Source organism: Oryctolagus cuniculus, chromosome 4 (genome assembly GCF_964237555.1).
Source record: "Oryctolagus cuniculus chromosome 4, mOryCun1.1, whole genome shotgun sequence".
Taxonomy (NCBI): domain Eukaryota; kingdom Metazoa; phylum Chordata; class Mammalia; order Lagomorpha; family Leporidae; genus Oryctolagus; species Oryctolagus cuniculus.
Genome location: NC_091435.1, coordinates 35,469,345 through 35,489,182, shown reverse-complemented (window position 1 = coordinate 35,489,182; position 19,838 = coordinate 35,469,345).

Here is a 19,838-nt window from a genome sequence, read left to right as displayed (position 1 = left end):
GAAGCAAGGAAACAAGAAAATGAAAGAAGAAAACGGAAAAAAGGTTAAAGAAGTAGACAGGAAGGCTTCTTTTTATCATACAATGTCTTGAGGGTATATGGCTTACTTCTCTTAGTTTAATGAGTCTTGAAATCAGAAAACATATTAACAGTGCATATTAACAGTACAGTAAAACAATATGGCACAGCAATGAAATCAGACATGCTGCCACCATTTTATAACATAAGAAACATTTCTAGCATTAAGTAACATAGAAAGCTGTACCTTATTTTTCAGCTCTTGAATGTTTTCTTCTGGCTGAAGATTTTATCAAATTGATACACTTAAGTTTATTCTTTTATTGAGTTATTGTTCCTTAAAGTTGATTTTTGTTGCTACAATTTTTATAGTTGACCATTATCTCTTTTTTTAACTTTTATTTATTTTTTTTTAAACTTTTATTTAATGAATATAAATTTCCACGACTTATGGATTACAATGGCTTCCCCCCCATACCGTCCTTCCCACCCACAACCCTCCCCTTTCCCACTCCCTCTCCCCTTCCATTCACATCAAGACTCATTTTCGATTATCTTAATATACAGAAGATCAGCTTAGTATACATCAAGTATGGATTTCAACAGTTTGCTCCCACACAGAAACATAAAGTGAAAAATAATAGATGATTTTTTTTAAATGAAGATGAAATCAGAGCAGACCTATTGTCATGTTTAATCCCAGTGAGAGTCAAGTTGGGAATTGATAATTTCTTTTTTTTTTTTTACAGAGGATCAGTTTAGTATGCATTAAGTAAGGATTTCAACAGTTTGCACCACCATAGAAACACAAAGTGAAATATATTGTTTGAGTACTCGTTATAGCATTAAATCTCAATGTACAGCACATTAAGGATAGAGATCCTACATGAGGAGTAAGTGCACAGTGACTCCTGTTGTTGACTTTACCAATTGACACTCCTGTCTATGGCATCAGTAATCTCCCTATGCTCCAGTCATGAGTTTCCAAGGCTATGGAAGCCCTCTGAGTTCTCCGACTCTTATCTTGTTTAGACAAAGTCATAGTCAAAGTGGAGGTTCTCTCCTCCCTTCAGAGAAAGGTACCTCCTTCTTTGATGACCTGTTCTTTCCACTGGGATCTCACTCGCAGAGATCTTTTGCCAGAGTGTCTTGGCTTTCCATGCCTGAAATACTCTCATGAGCTTTTCAGCCAGCTCCGAATGCCTTTAGGGCTGATTCTGAGGCCAAACTTTTATTTAATAAATATAAAATCCCAAAGTAGAACTTTTGGGTTATAGCGGCTTTTTCCCCCCATAACCTCCCTTCCACCAGAAACCATTCCATCTCCCACTCTTTCTCCCATCCCATTCTCCATCAAGATTCATTTTCTTTCTTTCTTTCCTTTCTTTCTGTCTTTCTGTCTTTCTGTCTTTCTGTCTTTCTGTCTTTCCAGGTAGAGTTATAGACAGTGAGAGAGAGAGACAGAGAGAAAGTTCTTCCTTCCATGGGTTCACTCCCCAGATGGCCGCTAAGGCTGGCGCTGTGCCTATCTGAAGCCAGGAGTCAGGTGCTTCTTCCTGGTCTCCCATGTGGGTGCAGGGGCCCAAGCACTTGGGCCATCCTCCACTGCCTTCCCGGGTCACAGCAGAGAGCTGGACCTGAAGAGGAGTAACCGGGACTAGAACCCGGCACCCATATGGAATACCGGAGCCACAGCCTGAGGATTAACCAAGTGAGCCATGGCGCTGGCCCCAAGATTCATTTTCAATTATCTTTATATACAGAAGATCTACTTAGTATTTACTAAGTAAAGATTTCAACAGTTTGCACCCACACAGGCACACAAAGTATAGAATACTGTTTGAGTAGTAGTTTTACCATTAATTCACATAGTACAACACATTAAGGACAGAGATCCTACATGGGGAGTAAGTGCCCAGTGACTCCTGTTGTTGACTTAACAATTGGCACTCTTATTTATGATGTCAGTAATCACCCGAGGCTCTTGTCATGAGCTGCCAAGGCTATGGAAACCTCTTGAGTTCACCATCTCTGATCTTATTTAGACAAGGCCATAGTCAAACTGGAAGTTCTCTCCTCCCTTCAGAGAAAAGTACTCTTAAGAATGGCAGAAAAAATGTCAAAATATTAGAGTAATAAGAGACTTACTTCACAGTTTTTATTCACTGCTTTTAAATCTATCCGTGGACTAAATGTGCAGGGTGTTAATATATCACTGCATAATATATTATCCCATAATTTAGTAGCTTAAAATAATGCACATTATTTCATAGTATCTGTGGGTCAGGGATCTAGGCTTAGTGCTCTGGTTCTAGAAATCCCACAGGACTGCAGTCATTTCTTCTGTGACGGATCCCAGTCAGTTGTCTTCTACAAGACTTATTCTCTCATCGGCTATGCACTGAGGTCTAAGTTCTTCATGGACAGTTGGCTGGAGGCTCATTTCTGTTCTAGTCACTTGGGCTTTTGCATGGAGTGTCTTACCGCTTTCCATCAAGATAGCAGGAGGGGTAAGAAAAAAAGTATCCAGAAGAAAGAATGCCAGAAAGATGGAAAGTACAGTCTTTTGTAGCCTAATCATGGAAGTGGCATCCTTCACTTTTGACATATTCTTTGTTGTAAACAAATCTTCAGGTCCAGTTCACACTCAAGGTGAGACAACTACACAAGAATATGAAGAATGAATATTAGCAAGTAGAAGAGGATCATGGTGAGCCATTTGAAAGAATTGCCTACCATGCTTCATTTCCTCATAACACATTTTTTGTAAACTTTTTGAGATTTGACTTATTTTTATAAATTCTAGGAAACCAAACCAGAATTTAATTCATTGTTTATAATTTACCTTTTCTTTTTCTTGAATTTTAGACTCTAAAAAAGTTTATCATGGGTCCTCACAAACAGACAGGGGTAGTAGATGTTTTCCTACTTTGAACAAATAGACATACTTACTGCACTGAAAGCATGAAGAATGGAATTGAGGGAAAGGCAGGGTTTGTTTCTAGTCTGTGATTCTCATAAAACAAAACTCTGAAATTTGGTATTTGAGGATCACATATGTAATTTTACGAGCATGAAGTTGTTTTCTCCTTTTCTTTTTATGGTACTTAAGGTTTCTGTATTGGTTGCTTTAATACATCACTTACTATTTAGCATTTAAACATTTGTAGTTTTTAGGAAATTTTAGATAATACATAGGACTAAAGTAGAAACACACTATTTGCTCTTAGCTTGATCAAAAATTGGTTCCCTGGTATGAAAACCACAGCTGAATTCTTGATTTGTAATATTTTAGAACTATTATTATTGTATATATTGATTATTTTTGGACTTTTCTTGGAGATGAGATTAAGGGATTAAAGGTCTGCATGAATTTTATTCTCTTTCTCAAAAACACTATATGGTTAACTTATATTAAAAGATATTCTACATTCTCAATATTTTCAGAATTTGGACCTACCAGTTGTATTGCTACTAACCTATTTTTAAATACCACCATCACTCATATAGATTATCACAGTTCTCATTGTTCTCCCTGATTCCATTCATATTCCCTTCTCCATACAAACTATGCTCAATGGAGCTGTCAGGATAATCTTCCTAAAACCTAGGTCGAATTATATCACTTTTGTGTCAAAACTCATCTGTACTTTCTTGCTTCACTGCAATTGAATGCTATAGTCCTTTCAAGGCCTACAGGTCTCCATGATTGGGACCACCATTATCTCTCTAACTTCATATCCTTATTATTTTGCTTCTTGATTCCATGCTTGATACACAATAGCTTTCATGCAGTACCCTGAACATCACAGGAATGTTTCTGCCCTTGTATCTGCTATTCATTCTGCTTGGTAAAGTGTTCAATTGGTTTGTTCCCCCACCTCTTTCAAAGGCAATCCAAATGTTTTATCTCAGTCTAGATGTATGACTCTATTTAAAAGTTGAATACTATTTCCACCTGGATTTATTTATCCACATTCTGTCCCTGATCTTACCCTACCCCTTCTCACTTTCAACTTCAGTTAGCTAATGAAATTTTCTTTCTCCTCTAACCATAAACTCCATGCAGGCAGGCATTACTGTTTATATCGTTAGCCTAGTTAGCTATAGCAGGTACTCAAAAAATTTTTCTGAACAGAATTTGTATTTTTTTCTCTTAATAAAATAATTGAACTCATCTACTGGTCCTAACTCTCACACAAACAGAAAACTCGCATTGTTTTCTTTATTTATAATAACATGGTCATGCTAGTTTTTATTTTCTTTATATGTGTATTTGTACATATGGAACTATATGTGTATACACACACAAGAACACATACACACAAATAGACCTGAGTTTGCATAGGATCTCTCTTAAATGAAACTTGGCATACAAATCCTGCCTCCCTTGTGATACCTTATTAAACATATGAAATAAATTATATGACTCAATGTCTTGATTTTATAATTAATAGTAGTGCTATTGACTGATAGATATTAGGAGTTTGAGAATTCAAATTGTACTAACCTTATAATAACACAGTAAAATGTATAAAGTCTCAGAATATTTTTCTCTTTTGTCTTCTACATGCAAAACTATGCACATTTTCTTGTCTGAAGACTGGGAATTTTCTTCCTCTGTTCATGTACTTCATTCATTTCTCACATTTTTCCTCAACTAGGAAAGGCTAAGAGGCTACAAATTGCTTATTTGCAAAGATAAATCTACATAATATCTTCCTTTAATTTTCTGTTCCGAGTTCCAAATGTACTTGGATGCTTTGGTAGGCGTATCTAGCAAGGTGAAATATAACCAAAATGGATGTACTAATTATTCTAATTTGAGTAGAAAACCCTACTTAGGTTCTAGAAGATAGAATTTGCATAATTTAACTTTACAGTCTTTAATCTGTAACAAATTAAGAACAATGTGGATTCTAAAAAAAGTGATGTTACACTAATTGTAGTATAATACAAAGAGAATAAGAGATGATAATCTGTTCTAGTCATATTATAGCACAATTGATGGTTTTGTGTATCAAGAAGGAAAAAATCTGGAGCCAACTGGTAAGAGGGCGCCAGCACTGGAAGGGCTGCTTGGTGACCGTGAGGGAGGTAAGGAAGTATTTGGAGCAGATACAGGAAAGGAGATGAAAAAACTCTATTCAAGGCATACCATGAAGAAGACTGTTCAGAAAATCTACATTTGCTCAAAAGATACCAAATGTGGATGAAAGTAATAGTTTGGGGTTTGATTTTAAAAATTAGACCTTTTAACAATAAGAACCACCAGAAAGTGAAATGTGTTACTTAGTGAGGAATGAGAATCCTATTGCAGGGCATTATCAATCAGAACTCAGGTGTTAAAGTGTTAAATGGCACCTGTAATTGATGAGTTTTAGCTCCCTTCCAATCCTGAACTGTTTCTTAAAAACAGAAGGATAGAACAAAGCTAATGGGTGAGGACTAGAGTTCTATTCAAAATAATATGAGAAACTCACCAAAATTTATATTCCCCTTAATGTCATAGGAGAAGCAATGTCCAAAAGCAAATAAAACTTGAAAACTTGATGAAAATCCACAGTGAAATATATAGGGACCAATATTATTTTTAATTTCATAGAAGGCAAAAAATAATAAATCAAGCAGCTCAAATCAAGCGGCTCAAATCAAGCAGGACTCAAACATTCAAATAATAAACTCAAGCTGAGAGAAGCTCTGGCTTCTATAATGGTGCATGAATACATGAGAGAAGTGGTTGTTCAGTGTGACCTTCATACAATCTGGACAAAGAAAAGGCAAGAACAGCCTGTATCCTGGTATAAATCAACACCAAGTATGCTGTGCTGTCTCTGAAAGTCGGAACTGAAGGAGGTAGAGTTTAAAAGGAAAAAGTCATTAAACTCACATGAGAAAAGTTCCAGCTGTGTATCTGTTAAAATGGTATCAATTGGCTGACTGTGATATATTTCAAACAAGCAGGATGTAAGATGGTGATATTTTAGAAGCACATGCTCATTTACCTTGAAAGTTTTAATGAGAAAAGCAAAAGCAACTAAGCAGTCTCTTGAATGACCAGGCATTTCTAGAATTTTCTTCTGTAGTCATGGATCTGTGCTCAGATCTTTGGCTTTTAAAACACATTGCCATAGAAATTTCTGACATAATTTCTCACTACTTTCATTTGCTTGACTAATAAATGAGGAATTAAAGAAGTATAAACAAAATTGGTGTTCCTTCTATTTAGTAACATTCTTTTTTTATTTCTTTTGGATTACAGTGTAGTGCAGAGATCTTTACAATATAATAAAAAAAGTTTAAAAACAGATATAATTGTGATGTGAAACTGATCAGTTACTATAAACTGTGGGGGCCCTCAAATGAAATCTATCCTGGGAATAGCCCCCTCATCTGTCTCTGACACTGTGTGATAGTGAGATGATAGGGCCAACTGGTGATAATTTGTTTTTCATTTAGTCACTTTCCCTTTAGTCATTTTCATTTATTATTTCTTATTTCACGTGTTGGATTTACATTATTTTGATATTCAGGTCATACATTGACACTGGATTTTGTGAAAGAATAGCAATGGATGGAAGTGATATTCTTATTTTTCATGATATTGAAAGTACCAAACTCATCTAAGATTTCTCCGTATGAGAGAAGTTGTCTTAAATCTACAATAATGTGAAATTATCAGATGTAACTACAAAGGGAAAATATTCTAGAATTAGAGCTAACATGTGCATTCGGGATACTTGATTCTCCTTGAATTTGGTATGAATTGTGCTAATTGTATATAAACCTGGAAAATATTGTTATGGAAAATGAGCTTTAAATATGACATGCACCTTTGTACTGGATATGAGGTATCAAGCATTTGTAAAATAAGGGATACTGAGAGCCTGAACTTTAACAATGGCAGTAAAGTTGGGAGGTTATGAGAAAATCAGGTAATTGGAATACTTTTCATAAGTGCCCTCCTTCATTCAAGTATAAGTTCCAAGATGTAAGGTCATAGAATTTTGGCCTATATTTTGTGATCAGAATGAAAATATTTTCCTATGTTTTGAAGCTCTATAATCAAGAAACTCATTTTGTCCATTTTAAATATTGAGGATAAACTATTTTGAACTCAATGCTCATTATAACAAAAGAAATTGCCAAAGTATATTAACAACCCCATTTTATGGTTTACTTGAGGGATTTAGAACGAAGAAACATTTGGTGACTTCAGAATAAAAAAGACTGGTAAAGGTGAAGAAAGTTTAGGACATGGTCATGTAATTGGCTAGAATTCTCATATTTATTTCTCTGGGTCTTGAACTGAAGAAAGAAATTCATTAAACAAAGATTACAAAGTTTTCTCCTCTTAACCTTTCCTAGAAACTTCAAATTATTTAAATATGTTGTTTACCTGATTTCCTCCTCTTGCATGAACAGTGAAGCTTTCCTTTATTTCAATTATAGCGATTCTAAAAAGGAAAGCTGTGGATTCAGAACCTCAATCAGAAAACCAACAGCAAATCTTTCACTTTTGTTCTGCTTTATAACAACCAATTTCATATGCTTTTTCTCCTACTTGCAACCAATTTACTATCCTATCATAAATCTGAACAACCCCTCCTCCTCAATCTCATTAAAATGGCAGTGTTAATCTCTTCTCTCTAGGTTCCTTATCACCAAGAAAACATATTCAATAGCAGAGATCATAGGGGAGCTGTCCTGGATTACTAAAATTTCATTACTTCCATAAATTTTGTCACAGAACATTTACAGATAGGTAATGAATTATGGTTGACTACTACACCTGTCAAAACAGATGATTTGAGCTCCTTTGAAGACTGGACTAGGTAGTGTCATTATCCCTTCAACATCAGCTTTCCTGAGAATCTAGATGCTGCTGACATGACACACAAGGAGCTTCATTCTGAGGAAGAAGATAGCAGAGACAACAATGAGGCAGCAGGTAGATCACCCAGATGCCTGCAGAATTTAAATTAACAGGGAGCTATAAATGTAACCAGGCTTGTCTCATTCAGAGGGCTTGCTTTTCCTAGATGTCTACTAAAGTGGAGAGCCAGCACAATTGTGAATTATGGAAAAGTACTGCTTCTCCATGCATACATTTATTTTTTATGCACTCAATTCATGTGCATTAAAAGTTTCTGTATTAGGGGCCAGCATTGTAGCACAGCAGGTTGAGCTGCCACTGCACTGCCAGCATCCTATATGAGTGCTGATTTCAGTCCTGCCAGCTCTACTTCTGGTCATGCTCCCTGATAATGCACCTGGGAAAGCAGTCAAAGATGGCCTTAGTGCTTGGGGCCCTACCAACCATGTGGGAGATCTGGATGAAGCTCTTGGCTTCAGCCTGGTCCAGACAAGCTGTTATAGCCAGTTATGGAGTGAACCAGTAGATGGAAGATCTTTCTCTTTCTCTCTTTCCCTCTCTCTCTGTAATTCTGCCTTTCAAATAAATAAATATTCTTTAAAGTTGTTCTATTAGGTATGTACTAAATCTTTGGTATCTTTTATCTTTAAAGATTTTTTTTATTTATTTGAAAGGCAGAGTTACAGAGAGGCAGAGGCAATGAAAGAGAGAGAGAGAGAGAGAGAGAGAGAGAGAGAAAGAGAAAGAATCTTCCATCAGCTGGTTCACTCTCCAATTGTCTGCAACTTCCACAGCTGGGCTGATCAGAAGCCAGGAGCCAGGAGCTTCTTCCGGTTCTCCCATCAGGGTGCAGGGGCCCAAGGATGTGGGCCATCTTCCACTGCTTTCCCAGGCCATAGCAGAGAGCTGGATCAGAAGTGGAGCCACCAGGACTTGAACCCATGCCCATACGGGATGCTGGCACTGTAGGAAGTGGCTTTACCTGCTATACCACAGTGCTAGCCACAGTCCTTGGTATCTTGAGATGTGTAATTCAAATATCCATTGTTAGCTGTCTGGAATTAACAATCTAAATAACATTTCATTACAGTATATAAATTCTGAAAAAATAGATATACAAAGAGGAAGAAGGACAGTAAGGAACTTCTCATTCAGATGTAGAGGTCCAAGGACCAACCTGGGAGACAGGAGTTGATAACTGAGGAATAGTATGAGTGAGTCAGGAAGATGGGATATCTAGTCTGGGAACTTCAAGTATGAGAACATGGTTACTCAGAAGCCTGGGAAATATATAAAGAATTTCAAATCATGTGTGGTGCTTGAGCAGAAGTCCCTAAAATGAAGAACTTTATAATTTGAGCCAAGGGTTTTAGACTTTATCATGGAGGCCATCAGGACCCACAGTACTATTTGAAGGGGAATAGAATGAATAGCAAAATTTTCTCTTTAACAGGTCAAAGTGTCCATCATGAAGAGAGAATCTGGAGGACATTGGGGTGGGAACAAGAGACTTGTTCTAATTCTGTAAGAGTCTTGAAAGATGAAAGATTAAACCTGCAGTGGTAAAGAGAATGAAGGCTGACACCAAGTGAAATTGTGACTCAAACAAGGATTGTTTAGGAAGCAGGATACAGGGTATGATAAGTGGTTTTTGAGGTGTTGAATAATTCATTAGGTAAACAATAGTTTCAATTTCTAAAACAGTTGAAATGTGAAAAAGAGCACTGATGAAAAATTTACCTTTAGTCAATGATTTTGATTTGTCTAAAGAACATCCTAGACAAGGTATCCAGGAGTTACTTCGGGAACTTGCAAAGTCTGGCAAAATTTAGAAAAGATGATGGAAGAGAGTTGAATTCCTGTTCTGATAGCCACATCTTTGAACCTTACAGAGGCTTGTGCCACTGAGCTTCAGTTTCTTTATCTGTGGAAGAACATAATATCTCCCTCAGAGACATGCTTCTGTTCTCACCCAAGGGCCCTCTATGTCAATGTACAACCTCTTAGAAGAAAGGAAAATCATTTTCCAAGTCATCTCAAGTTGTCCTATAGGATGGAGAGCAGGAGAACTATGGGAAGCTCAGAGAGCAGTTGTATCCACTCATTTACTCTATATAATGAACTGTGTATAATGAAATAACTCAACTTTTCAAAACTCTATAACATGCCAGTTCTCTTATCCCTTTTCTATAATGATTCTAGAATTTTCTTGGTAACTAGATGAGTCATCATATAGTGTTATCTATCTTACAGCAGTAAACCAAATTATCAATAAATGAGCATTTTATTGGAAATATTATATAGAGTATTTTGTGAGAATTCCATTTGCCTTAGTGAGCTGAAGGTGATAGAAGTTCATTTTACTAGATGAGAAAAAAGCCCTATTAACATCTTTCAAACTATCCTTTAATCAAGGATTTCACAAATATTAATTATGAACTTTTCAATGTGGTAAGCATGATTTAGGCATCCATTGCATAAAAGTATGTTTTTTAATGGGCAATGAAAATATAATTTCAAATAGAAACAAAAAAAAAAATAAATTCAGGTTGTGATAAGTGTAAAGCAAATAAAATGGGGAAACAGGAAAGATGAATTTCCAAAAATGCTGGAAGATAATGGCTCTACCATAGCTATTGAGTCAAAGGATTTGTTTCCTACAAGACAAAATGGAGACTTAAGTCATGAGAAGGAGTCTGTCATAGACCAGGTTCTACTCTCGCTCAGGGCGCTGGATTCTGTCCCGGTTGCTCCTCTTCCAGTCCAGCTCTCTGCTGTGGCCCAGGAGTGTAGTGGAGGATGGCCCAAGTCCTTGGGTCCTGCACCCACATGGGAGACCAAAAGAGGCACCTGGCTCGTGCTTCGGATCGGCGCGGTGTGCTGGCCGCAGTGCACTGGCCGTAGCAGCCATTGGAGGGTGAACCAACGGAAAAGGAAGACCTTTCACCCTGTCTCTCTCACTCATTGTCCACTCTGCCTGTCAAGAGAAGAGGAGGGGAGGGGAGGGGAGGAGAGGGGAGGGGAGGGGAGTGGGAGAAGGAAGGAAGGAAAGAGAGAGGAAGGAAGGAAGGAAGGAGAGAGGAAGGAAGGAAGGAAGGAGAGAGGAAGGAGAGAGAAAGGAGAGGGGAGAGAGAACCGGGCACCATGTATTTCAATCAGAATGGAAAGTGAGTCCAAAGCAGAAATAAGTCTATTTTGAAATAAAAGATGGCCAGTGTATCTAGAGTTTCAGTAATCTGGGGGCGGTCTAATGAAAGATGAAACTGAAGGGAGTTGGGACAAAATGCATGAGTTGCATTTTAACACTGCATAAAATGAGCAAAATACTCAAAAATTTAAGGTAGGGGAATGATGATGAGATGCATGTCTTAAAATATGAGTTGTATGTCTTAAAATGGATTCTCTGTTGAGGCTGGGCATGATAGGACTGTGATGAGGGTGACATCATCTACCTACTGAAAAGGAAAACTCCAGCCAAGAAGACCCTCTGAAATACACTAGCAGGCCATTGGCAGCAGCTGCTTAGAAATCCAGGGATAAATATTAATCAAACAGACATGTAACTGAATAAGAGGTATTCTCTCCTACTGGAAACTATCATTAAATCATCTTTAAGTATTGGGGAAAATCCATAAAGGACGTCATCTTTTTCTCTTATGATATTTTTTCCCAAGGTTCAACCATCTATTTGATTTTGTTTTTAAAATATCACACTTTAAAAATTGTACCAAAAATATCATTTTTCCATTTTCTTTGTATACTATGCACAAAAATATATCCATAGTAACTTGTTCAAAATGTTCAACTTTTGAAAGTAAATTACATCTCAAATATTTTTACTTAAGACCTAAGGAACTAAATAAAATCATATTCTACATGTAAGAAGAAAAAAGTTCAAGGAATTTATTTAAATAAGATCAGAATTCTACATCCAACCTATCAATATGTCACAAGAGAGAGTTTAATAGAATAATTATTGGTGAAAGTTTAGTAACTACAATATCTGTAAAAAGGAGGAGAAGAGTGGTGAGTGAATATTTTGACACAAAGCTAACAGAAACAAAAGGTATTTAATAAAAAGAGGATGATCTTATAGCATTTAATCTGAAACTAATCACTCATTTAAATGTCAAAGATCACCTTACAAATCTTGCCAAAATAGCAAAATGTGGAAACACAATCACTCAACAGCAGGGATATATTTAAATAAGTTGTGGTGCAGATGGTACCTAATTATTACTAAGAAATTGGGAATTGAAATTTGAAGAGTTTAAATGAGTCTGTATAAATGATACTAAAGTCAAAAATCACTGTTTTAAAAATATCGATTATAATTGTCATGAAAAATTCAAAATTAATTGTATGTTATAACCTTGAGGTTATAAATTCAAAGATATGAAAATTATTAAACTGAATATGAAGGTTTCAAGCGTGGCCTTTTTGAGTTTTGCCTTTTTGAATTTTTAGGTTAAAAGAATGATCCTGCACCTTTCATTTTGTGTTCACAAAGCGGAACATTTACTTTTCCAAGAGTGTCTCACCATCTTTTAAGTCTAAAGCATCACAGCATTATCATTTTTTCCCATCTGATTGATTTGCCTTGAACATTACCATCAGACTTTAGACCTTTTCTTCTTGTGTACTTGACTTTTCCACTTAGATGACCAATAAGCTTCTCAAATTCTAAATGTCTAAACCATAACTCCTTATTCCCAGCATCCCTTCTCCCATCAAACTGATTAATTCTGAGTCTTCACTGCTCAGTAAATGGAACCATAGAATATTCTCATGATGAGAGCATTATTAGGGACCCATCACCCTCGCCCCTACTCTTATCTACCATATTTAAATCAATCTATCCACTTCTTCCCATAGCCACGGTTAGCATTGTACTATAAGATACATTCATTTCTTCAATGTATTCATACAAGCTGCTTTTAACATAGGCTTCATTTTTTTCTTCTCTCTAATCCATTATACAACTGATAGCTAAAGTAATCTTTTTAATACTAATACTGGGGCTTTAAAATGTAGATGCCTTTTCATGTCAATTAGAATCATCTGAAAACTCTTTATCTTGGACCACAGGAATTGGTCTCTGTTCACCTATCTAATACGAACTCTTGGTCCACCAAATCCCACCCAGTGTTCTGCTTTGATCTTCTCATACATAAAACTTACTGTGTTGTTGGTCCTTGCCCTCACTGGTCTTGGCTGAATTTCACTTCATCCTGTTTTGCATTCTCTTGGTGTTCACCTTTCTTGTGTTTGTTTCCATTTAAAAGGCATCTCTTCATAGAGGGCTATGGTGACATCTTTATCTATTGTTAATACTCAGACATGCTCTATCATTATTTAACCTGTTTAATTTTCTGGAGTATTTGTAGCTAGTCTATGTATTCCCATGGGAGTGAACTGTGGGAATGAGGTTTTGGTTGGTATTGCTGCTCTGGCATACTCAGATTATTGCCTAGCATTTAATTAGTAGATTCTGCATTTGTATTTGAAGGGCTATTCTCATAAATATCTGTGCCTACATGTATGTCTATTTACCCATGTACATGCATTCTTTCTTTCAATCAAACTGAACAAATAGATGCCTGGATCCAATTATATCCAGTTGATTTTCTGAAGATTTATTTCTTTATTTGAAGGGCACAGTTAAAGAGAGGCAGAAGGTGAAAGAGAGAGAGAGAGAATTTTTCCATCCACTGGTTCACTCCCCAACAACAGCCAAGGCTCGGCCAGACTGAAGCCAGGAGCTTCATCCAGGTCTCTCATGTAGGTATAGCGTCCCAAACACCTGGGCCATTCTCCCCTGATTTTCCAGGTACATTAGCAGGGAACTGGATTGGAATTGGAGCAGCCGGGACTCAAACCGGTGCCCAAATGGTACACTACTGCAGGTAGTGTCTTTAAAAGCTATGCCACAGCACTGGCCCTACCCAATGTTATTCAAGTTGCAACTTGAAGTACCTCAAGACACTAAATTTTACAAGCATAATGTCAATTATTTCATTCAAAATAGAGTCATGATTTTTTAAATAATATAGTTTTGAAAATTTTCTCATAAAGAACCTACAAAATGCTGTGAACAAAGCTGTATTCATTTCCTAATCCCTATTTAAGAACTAATGAGCTAGCATAAATGTCTTTCTTCCTTCCAATGCTAGAATGCTCATCTGATATTTATAACAATTTTTTTCTTTTTTATTTTTTTTAACTTTTATTTAATGAATATAAATTTCCAAAGTACAGCTTATGGATTACAATGGCTTCCCCCTCCATAACTTTCCTCCCACCTGCAACCCTCCGCTTTCCCGCTCCCTCTCCCCTTCCGTTCACATCAAGATTCATTTTCAATTCTCTTATATACAGAAGATCAGTTTAGCATATATTAAGTAAAGATTTCAAGAGTTTGCACCCACATAGAAACACAAAGTGAAAAATACTGTTTGAGTATTAGTTATAGCATTAATTCACAATGTACAGTGCATTAAGGTAGAGATCCTACATGAGGAGTAAGTGCACAGTGACTCCTGTTGTAGACTTAACAAATTGACACTCTTGTTTATGGCATCAGTAATCACCCTAGGTTCTTGTCATGAGTTGCCAAGGCTATGGAAGCCTTTTGAGTTCACTGACTCTGATGAAATTTAGACAAGGTTGTAGTCAAAGTGGAAGTTCTCTTCTCCCTTCAGAGAAAGGTAACTCCTTTTTTGATGACCTGTTATTTCCACTGGGATCTCACTCACAGAGTTTTTTTTTTTTTTTTTTTTTTTTACCATAGTGTCTTGGCTTTCCATGCCTAAAATACTCTCTATGAGTCTGCTGTGTATCTCGCTTCCCATTTTGGATCGTTCTCTCCCTTTTTTATTCTATCAGTTAGTATTTGCAGACACTAGTCTTGTTTATGTGATCCCTTTGGTTCTTAGTCCTATCATTATGATCAATTGTGAACAGAATTGATCACTGGGACTAGTGAGATGGCATTGGTACATGCCACCTTGATGGGATTGAATTGGAATCCCCTGGTATGATTCTAACTCTACCGTTTGGGGCAAGTCAGCTTGAGCATGTCCCGAATTGCACATCTCTTCCCTCTCTTATTCCCACTCTTACATTTAACAGCGATCACTTTTCAGTTAAGTTTCAACACTTAAGAATAACTGTGTATTGATTACAGTATTCAACCAAAAGGATTAAGTAGAACAAACAAAAAAAAAATACTAAGAGGGATAACGTATTAAGTTGTAAGTCAGGGCAGGGGCTGATCAAGTCACCATTTCTCATAGTGTTCATTTCACTTTAACAGGTTTCCCCTTTGGTGCTCAGTTAGTTGTTGCTGATCAGGGAGAACATATGATACTTTCCCTTTGGGCCTGGCTTAATTCACTCAGCATGATGTTTTCCAAATTCCTCCATCTTGTTGCAAATGACCGGGTTTCATTGTTTTTGACTGCTGTATAGTATTCGATAGAGTACATGTCCCATAATTTCTTTATCTAGTCTCCTGTTGATGGGCATTTGGGTTGGTTCCAGATCTTAGCTATTGTGAATTGAGCTTCAATAAGCATTAAGGTGCAGACAGCTGTTTTGTTTGCTAATTTAATTTCCTTTGGGTAGATTCCAAGGAGTGGGATGGCTGGGTTGAATGGTAGGGTTATATTCAGGTTTCTGAGGAGTCTCCAGACTGACTTCCATAGTGGCTTGACCAGTTTGCATTCCCACCAACAGTGGGTTAGTGTCCCTTTTTCCCCACATCCTCGCCAGCATCTATTGTTGGTAGATTTCTGAATGTGAGCCATTCTAACCAGGGTAAGGTGAAACCTCATTGTGGTTTTGATTTGCATTTCCCTGATTGCTGGTGATCTTGAACATTTTTTCATGTGTCTGTTGGCCATTTGAATTTCCTCTTTTGAAAATGTCTATTGAGGTCCTTGGCCCATCTCTTAAGTGGGTTGTTTGTTTTGATGTTGTGGAGTTTCTTGATTTCTTTGTAGATTCTGCTTATCAGCCCTTTATCTGTTGCATAGTTTGCAAATATTTTTTTTCCCATTCTGTCATTTGCCTCTTCACTTTCCTGACTGTTTCTTTTTCAGTACAGAAACTTCTCAATTTGATGCAATCGCAAATGTTAATTTTGGCTTTGACAGCCTGTGCTTCTGGGGTCTTTTCCAAGAAGTCTTTGCCGGTACCTATATCTTGCAGGGTTTTTCCAATGTTCTCTAGTAATTTGATGGTGTCAGGTTGTAGATTTAAGTCTTTAATCCATGTTGAGTGAATTTTTGTGTAAGGTGTAATGTAGGGGTTTCCTTCATGATTCTGCACGTGGAAATCCAATTTTCCCAGCACCATTTATTGAACAGACTGTCCTTACACCAGGGATTGGTTTTGGATCCTTGATCAAATATAAGTTGGCTGTAGATGTTTGGATTGATTTCTGGTGTTTCTATTCTGTTCCATTGGTCTATCCATCTGTTTCTGTACCAGTACCAGGCTGTTTTGAAAACAGCTGCCCTGTAGTATGTCCTGAAATCTGGTATTGTGATGCCTCTGGCTTTGTTTTTGTTGTACAAGATTGCTTTAGCTATTTGAGGTCTCCTGTGTCTGCATATGAATTTCAGCATCATTTTTTCCAGGTCTGAGAAGAAGGTCTTCAGTATTTTGATTGGTATTGCATTGAATCTATAAATTCCTTTTGGGAGAATGGGCATTTTGATGATGTTGATTCTTCCAATCCATGAGCATGGAAGATTTTTCCTATTTTTGTATCCTCTTCTATTTCTTTCTTTGAGGTTTTCCAATTTTCATCGTAGAGATCTTTAACGTCCTTGGTTAAGTTTATTCCAAGGTATTTGTTTGTTTTTGTAGCTATTGTGAATGGGATTGATCTTAGAAGTTCTTCCTCAGCTGTGGCATTCAGTTCATCTCAAGGATCTTGAAAATCTGCAGTAAACCAGACCCAAATCTAGTAGGAGAAGAGGAATATAAAATCCGAGAAGAAATCAACAGGATTGAATCCAAAAAAACATTACAAAAAATCAGCCAAACGAGGAGCTGGTTTTTTGAAAAAATAAACAAAATTGACACCTCATTGGCCCAACTAACTAAAAAAAAGAAAAGACCCAAATCAATAAAATCGGAGACAAAAAAGGAAATGTAACAATAGACACCACAGAAATAAAAAGAATCATCAGAAATTACTACAAGGACTTGTATGCCAGCAAACAGGGAAACCTATCAGAAATGGATAGATTCCTGGACACATGCAACCTACCTAAGTTGAACCAGGAAGACATAGAGAACCTAAACAGACCTATAACTGAGTCAGAAATTGAAACAGTAGTAAAGGCCCTCCCAACAAAGAACAGCCCAGGATCAGATGGATTCACTGCAGAATTCTACCAGACATTTAAAGAAGAACTAACTCCAATCCTCTCAAACTATTCAGAACAATCAAAAAAGAGGGAGTCCTCCCAAATTCTTTCTATGAAGCCAGCATCACCTTAATTCCTAAGCCAGAAAAAGATGCAGCATTGAAAGAGAATTACAGACCAATATCCCTGATGAACATAGATGCAAAAACCCTCAATAAAATTCTGGCCAATAGAATGCAACAACACATCAGAAAGATCATCCACCCAGACCAAGTGGATTTACCCCTGGTATGCAGGGATGGCTCAAAGTTTGCAAATCAATCAGTGTGATATACCACATTAAAAAACTGCAGAAGAAAAATCATATGTGTCGCTCCCCCTCTTCGTGGAGGAACGACACAGGACCCTGCGCTGTTCTTTTGTCTGCTCGGCCCTCCCCGGGTTTGCTGCTGGTTCTTCCCGGGTTGGCTACCGACCCTTCCACCTCCATGGAAGGGCGGTTCCCCCTGCCACATTCCCCACTTCCGCAGGGGAGCGGCACACCGCTGGCCGGCTCTCTCAGGGGCTGCACAGGTGTTCCTCAGGTGGATGTTCCCCTTAGATGTTCCTGGTGCATGCCGTCTCTCTCCTCCTTTATAGTCCTCCTCCGCCAATCCCAACTCGGCTGCCCACACACCGAGTACGCTGCTCTCCTCCAATCAGGAGCAGGATCAGCTCCTGGAGGTCAGCACTCAAGTTGGCAAGAGGCAGCTGCGTAGAAGCTGTTTTCTCCTCTCCCAGCGCCATATTGTGGGAGAGCAGATGCATAGAATAAGTCTTAATTCCAGTAACTTAGTCCAGTCCGGGTTGCTCCCCACAATATGATTATCTCAATAGATACAGAGAACCATTCGATAAAATACAACACCCTTTCATGATGAAAACTCTAAGCAAACCGGGTATGGAAGGAACATTCCTCAATACAATCAAAGCAAGTTATGAAAAACCCACGCCCAGCATCTTATTGAATGGGGAAAAGCTGGAAGCATTTCCACTGAGATCTGGTACCAGACAGGGATGCCCACTCTCACCACTGCTATTCAATATAGTTCTGGAAGTCTTAGCCAGAGATATTAGGCAAGAAAAGGAAATTAAAGGGATACAAACTGGGAAGGAAAGAGTCAAAATCTCTCTCTTTGCCGATGATATGATTCTTTATTTGGGGGATCCAAAGAACTCTACTAAGAGACTATTGGAACTGATAGAAGAGTTTGGCAAAGTAGCAGGATATAAAATCAATGCACAAAAATCAACAGCCTTTGTATTTATAACAATATTTAAGAACCCCATATTGTTGGCTATGTGGCAGCTGCTTTACCCTCTGTATCCTTTTTTTAAGATTGATCTATCTATCTATCTATCTCTAGAGGGAGAGAGAGAGAAGAGAGACATCTTAGATCCATAGGTTCACTCTCCAAATCCCCACAACAGCTGGTCGTGGGCCAGGACAAAGCCAGGAGCCAGGAACTTTCTACAGATCTTCCAAATGCATGAGTAGGAACCTAAGTACTTGGGTCACCATTTTCTGCCTCACTGATGCATTGGTAGCAAATTGGACCAGAAGCAGAGGAGCCAGGACTTCAACTGGCACTCCAATATAGGCTGCAGTTGTCCCAAATAGTAGCTAACCCAGCTGTCCCACAACACCCACCCATTTCTGTATCTGAACCTAAATTGTTAGGCTCTTTTTCTGCACATGTCAAAATCTGTAGACTGTTGGGAACACTCCTTTCTACCTATGTCTCACTGTTGAGTAATTCTTTCTTTGGTCTTTCTAACAGGCTGATCCAAGTAAGCATCTAAACACCTGCATGGCTTTAAATATAACCTAATGATTGATAGAGTCTCTATTTTATTAATGGAAGGGCAGCAACATATACTCAAAAAATGATATGCATTGGCAAGCGTTTTGGAGTTTTCCTGGTCTGTATTCCCTTATTAATATTTTCCTTTCTAGCTTAACAGCATTCTTATTTTTGAGGGAAATAGACCTTCCTTCCCAACAACTTATTTAGTTCCTAATTAATGTGGTCATCAAAACATTCATATGACAGCATTTAAGATAGGAAATTTAAAAGTATCTAAGAAACCCCCAAATTGCTTGTAAATTCTGAAAACACATTTGCAAAAACCTCAAAACATTTGGAGAATAATCATTTGCCCATTTTGAGGGAGAAAAAAGGCACAACTGGAATTTGCTTAACTGGAATATACGTAGTCTGAGCATCTACAGACCCATAAATGTTACTTAGCATCATTGTGTCCTATTATCCCTATCTAAATATTACTACAGCATGCATGGTAATTGCATTTAGAGGTGGGAAAAAAAAGTGTTCATTTTACCTGCCCTATTTGTAGGGTATACATCTTTATTTTCCCTAGACTTGCCTTGAGTTTCATTTTAAAAATTAACATAGATGAAAAATGATTTCACAGATTAAAAAGTAGGGCAACGATGTAAAGTGGGAGTGGATGTAAGATACATGAAGTTATAAAGCAGACAAGGGAATTATAAATGTGTACTGT